This window comes from Atractosteus spatula, chromosome 13, assembly GCF_055471065.1.
Source record: "Atractosteus spatula isolate fAtrSpa1 chromosome 13, fAtrSpa1.hap1, whole genome shotgun sequence".
In the NCBI taxonomy this organism is placed as follows: domain Eukaryota; kingdom Metazoa; phylum Chordata; class Actinopteri; order Semionotiformes; family Lepisosteidae; genus Atractosteus; species Atractosteus spatula.
The window spans coordinates 9,427,728-9,433,727 of NC_142718.1; positions in this window are offsets into that span (position 1 = coordinate 9,427,728).

Consider the following 6,000-nt stretch of genomic DNA (forward strand, 5'->3'; position numbering starts at 1 on the left):
TTTGAAAAGAGTAGGGGTGTTACCCCGGCAACCTGGCCAAATTTCCCCTGGCCTTTACCAATCATGGCCTCTTAATAATCCTCTTCTATGAAGTTGCTTAATTACTCTGTTCTCCTCCCCACTAATAGCTGGTGTGTGGTGAGCGTACTGGCGCACTATGGCTGCCATTGCATTATACAGGTGGGTGCTACACATTAGTAGTGGTGCAGGGGAGTCCCCATTACCTGTAAAAGCGCTTTAAGATGGAGTGGCCAGAAAAGTGCTATATAAGTGTAAGGAACTATTAATTATTATTTGAAGTAATGGTAGTAACTGATGGTGAGATTCCTTTGGTTATATGTAAGAAGCCTCTGGAAAATTTTGGAATTCAAAGTTGGCAGGAAGAGAAGATGGGTGTTTCAAAATGTTGATTTCTATTGTGCAACACCCTGTACCAACAATATGAATTCTCAGTAGTCGGTAGTTTGTGAATTATATTATTAATCTGTTTATTAAATTCATAGTAGCAGGAATTCCACAACTGTCTATTGGTAATCAACCACCTGTTTTTTTTCTTTAGCTTGATTCCAGAGGGCTGCGAGATGTATTAATTTACTATAGATATTTAGTCTGGTTGAACATTTATCTAATGTGGCTCTCTATTACCAAAAAGTAAATTAGGCAAGGATATTTTGCATCCTAGGTTCTATTTCCTATCCACACATTCCTATGATGATTGTTGTAATCATGTTACCTTCATTTCTTCACAGTTGGTTAAAACTGGTTCATCCTTTGTTTTGTTCTGATATGAGACTAGCAAATGTCGAAGCAAACCTACAACACAATTGTGCTTTCACTGGGATACAGCAATACACATTTAGCACTTTTAGTTCTTTTTTGTACATACTGTAGGAAAACAATGTAGGGGGAATTTTACATTACAGCAAGTGTCTGTGTACTGAATATTCTAAAACAATTGGAAGGGTGTGTTATTGATTTAATTGAGACTGAAGAAGAATTCTGTGAGTTTAAAATCTGTCAGTGTTTTAAACCTTTTTCTATATAATTGTTTTCTTTTCAAATCACAACTAGACTGCCATCTAGTGGTAAATTGAACTCTGTAACTCCTTAGGGGACATGCTTAAGAATGTAGTGTACACCAATAAAAAGTAGAAAGTACACCAAGAAATTGTTTAAATAAGCTCATTACATCAAGAAAATGTTGACTCTGAACTAATAAAATCATATAATAATCTCTGCATGGTTTCACGCAATTCAATATATCATTGAGTACAATTATATTTTTGTCAAACTGACATTTGATAATTGAACACCTGCAGTACATTTTTATTAGTTTGTGCTTAATTGATCACTACTGTATATATAAGTTATCATATTCATCTAGCATATTAACACACGATCTAATAAATCAAATAAATTGTTATATATCTTTTTTCATGTTAATAAAGTAAAATTCAAAGTACATTTTCTGACACATTAAAAAATCTGTGAAATGCAATTAAAACTACCTTTTTTGTTTCATTGAATAGCTGTTTATATAAGTTAATAGTTTTACATTACTCTACATTATCTTATCAATATAAATTAACATGCAGTAAAAACAGATGTGCATATTTTTTAGATATATTCTAATTTGTTACTCAGTTAAAATATATTGTGCTATATTCATCCTTATAAATAAATTAAGTTACCTGGTGAAACATGTTCATGACAAGCTGCTTAATATTTTTATTGTTGTTTAATAAAACAGCATATGATTTTCATTTTCTTACATATTTCTTCAAAGCACTTCCATGAGATAATCATTAATCTGCTGGATTCAGAGTCAAAGGGCTAATATGATCTTAGACAAAAAAAAACACCATATCCCAGCAGACGTGCTCCAAAATAAATACATTCAGTTCCTCGTCTGACCTTGTCTTTGCAGCAAGGGTGATTTTTTTAGATGAAATTAGAATAAAATTCCTTCAGGTTTAGTTATTCCTTAGAGTGCTGTGAATTACTGAGATGTAACATTGCAGCGTTATGGATAACTACACACACCTGCAGAAGGCTCCACAGCTGAGATCTTGTTTTTTCTACTTTCTTTTTCCTTCCAGCACTGAAGTTACATCTACTTTTTACTTTGCAGTGCACACGCTGATTCAGCTCCCTGCTCTAACCTTTTATGAACTACTTTTTTTTCTAATGAACATCAGAATCAGTGTCATCTATGCTTTTTATATTCTTAAGAGTGTATACAGTGTCTTGCAAAAATATTCAGACCCCAATCTACTCTACACGTTCAAAGCAAACAAACAAACCGAAAGAAGTAAATTAATAATGGATATGAAAGAATTATTGAATAATTACTGGGCTGTTACTCCAGTGTCCTGGGCAAATTTCCCCCTGGCCTTTACCAGTCATGGCTTTTCAGAAATCCCCATCTCTGAATTGGCTTTATCTCTGTTCTCTGCTCCACTGATAGTTGATGTATGGTGAGTGTACTGGTGCACTTTGGCTATCATCACATCATCCAGGTGGGGGCTACACATTGGTGGTGTAAAGCGCTTTCAGTGAAGTGTCCAGAAAAGCACTATATAAGTGTAAGGGATTATTATTAAAATTAAATTAATTTAGGTGAACAGACTTATGTTAATGAAACACACAATTTGTTGAGTGGCTTCTTTCTTTGTGCAACAAATTTAGCTGTTCAACAGAAATTAGGAAGCCAAATTGTAATCTTGCACTTCTGCTTTCTTACGTGTAAATATTCACCTGCTGTGCCCCTTTTGCACAGATTTTTGCTCACATCCTCACCTCCTCCTCCTCATATTAGATACAAGTGAGGGTGTTTTCGCAGACCTGACAATATATATCTTGGCTGTCATTTCCTCAGACAGGAGAGATAACAGTAAAATATTAAGTTTAGTGTTTATTTTTTATATTCATCATCCCGTCTCATTTTAATTAGAATTTGACTGCACTACTGAACATGGTTAACATGATTTCAGAATAAATACTTATTAATGTAAGGTCTATCAATCCGGAAGTAAATTCAACCAAGGAAGTCCAAGCTTTCAATCCAGCTCAGGGATCAAATTTAATAAAAGTTTAAATGATAAATTCTCAGGTTAGGAGAATAGCATGAAATATTTCAAAGACACTTAATATCTCGTTGTGTATGGTAAAGTCAATCATTAAGAAGTGGATGACACCCCGACTGTTATGTTATATATTATGCTTCCCAACAACAGAGTTCAGTCAGCAGGGGAAGGCGTAGACCATGCTAAATTAGGCAACATATCAGAGCGTTTACAGTACTCACCACCACACCTCCACCCCATCGTATACTTAAGAACAGTCTTCCCTAACCTCCTCGCTCAGTATTGTTTTTTCCTTGTAAGCTTCCCTTCTGGTTTGTGCCTTACTCGTTTAACACACCTTTTTGGCTTTGAACTGGTTTTCTCCTTTGAACTACGACTTTTGGATTGCGGCTTTGATTTGGCAATTACGCTCCCTTGGTTTTTGGACTTCTGGTTTCCACTTTTGACTACATTATTGGATCGAGGAAAGATCTTAATTCAAGTCTATTTTCCAGCTCTAGAGTTCAGGGTCTATATACCTATCTCTCTCTCGGTTTTATTAGCCAGATTCGTAGCACGGACACCGCCCATATCTGGCTGTCCCTACAAAATGAGAAGCTAAGTAAAGAAGAAGTAAACCGGTTAGGGTAAGTAAACCGGTTAGGGAGGTCACAGTGAGGCCAGTGGTGATTCCAGTTGTGATTTTGAAGGAATCACAGAGCTAAGCGACAAAGATTTGCCAATAGTATCCCGATCAGTGCACTTAGGGGGCCTATATGAAGGTGCTTCTACCAATTATTGAGTACAAGGGTCTGAATACTTATGCAATTGACATATTTGAGTTTTTTTTCTCTTATTACCCTTAGAAAACTCACGTTTCTGCATAAAATATTAGGTTTTAAAAAATGTGTCTGCATCATTTTGTAAGTTGTGCTTGCATAAAATGCTTGCACACAGGAGGGGTCCACCATTTATCAGTGGACAACTATTGTGCACCGGCAGCCTCACTGCAGATCGGTTCAAGTGGCATATGAATAAATAGCTTCTTCATTTTAATTAAGGGGAAACTTTAGGAAGACTAGATTGTATAAACCCAGAATAGAATTTAGCCAGGACATTAATTATTAAATGACCATGACCATCTCCTATACAGAAAGGTACCTATTATAGCAGTGTCCCTCGACCTGTCCCTAACCATATTGGGTCATCTGGAATTGGTCAAATTGAAAATGGCATGAATATGAGTTTCCCTGATACAAGGGTCCCGTCCTTTGCTTTTAGCATTGCAAGTGACAAATAACCTGTGTCTTCACTGACCGTGTCAGCTTTCAAATCAGTGTTATGCCATATAGATAATGCAGACTACTGATACAGATTAGCTAAAGAGAAGCAAAGATTCATACACACATTTTTTTATCATTCTAAAGGCAGAAGAAAAAGACTTAAAATCTGGTTTTATTTATGGCCAGCACATTCTATCTGTCTTCCATCTTCCCAAATGTCAGTACTAGCCTTGGGATTTTAGCAGGTTGGCTGGTCGTTTGAAAGGAACCTGACTCAGAAATGATAGGGTGAGCAAGATAAAAGAAGAAACCCATTTATCACACCTGGAGCCTTATAGTTTTCACACTACTTTGAATACTCCTTTGATGGAAAATGCTGTCGTTTTTTTTATCTAATCCCTAACCACGCGTGTCTACAATGAAGAATCAGGAAAACACCTTTCAGAGTTTTGTTCAAGGAGACAGATACTGTGCCTTTATGTTTAGGCTGCTATTGAACCTGAAAACACTAGATTTCTGTTCAGAAATATTCCTCTGAGGGCAACCATTTACATAAATAAATGACATTCAAAGCAGATTTTACAACATTTTAACAAAGTGCTGTCTTCTTCACATTTCAGTAAACATTTTACAGATTAGGACATACATCTGCAAATATAAAGGAATGATTAGGAACCAATTTACCATCAAACCATACAGAACAAGCCCATAGCTTGTTGTCTTTTCACAAAGACAGAGAGCAAAACAACATTTTCCACGAGGTTCATGCATGTATAACAGTTATGCAAAATTAGAAATAGTCAAATAGAAATTTAAAAACTGTAACATTGTAAAAAGCAAATTAGTCAGAGATTAGGAACTCAAATTAATATATGCAAAGAAGTCTGAAGATATGAGATAAAATATTAAAAGTCTGTTTCATTAAGCATGTTGTGGGATGACTTGGCATTTATAAATTAAATATAAACTGAAATGTTAAAAATTTTTTTTTTATTTGTCAATGCTTATTTTTTGTTAGATAATTTTATTAGGATAGAATTTTGGTTGTTTTAATTGACTTTGGGAAAAAATAAAAAAATAATGAGATGTGGTTCATCTTCCAAATTATATACCTGTTATTTACATTTTTAACACTTATAACCCAGCATTTTGTTATAAAGAAACATTTCAGAGTATTGACAATAAGGACACATTTCTTTCAGTTTACTGCAAGGACTAGCTAGCCCCAGTTGGGTTATATTTATAGGAGATTATCATTAAGATAATGGTAAGAGGAAAGCTCAGATTCATTTTGCAAGTACCATTTTCAAATGTGATTTTTGTTTTGTTAACCATTACTGCCTGAAGATACTGTATTTAATGTTATTGGTGACTCACCCTTGCAATATGCTTTTGTGCTAATCATGAAGTGATGAGATTTACTCCATGATTCTCTGTTCAAAGACTCTTGTCATCTCTCTTAATTAGACATTGATGAATATATTTTTCTTTAAATCAATACTGTTTTATAATACAGTTTATACACAATAACGGGATTGTATTATCAAATTTAAGAAGGCAACAATAATGTCTTTCAGTAATCATTAAGATGTCATTTAGGAACATAAAGTAAGGCTGTTTAACTAAAGTAAAGCTTCTTACCCATCTCTCTC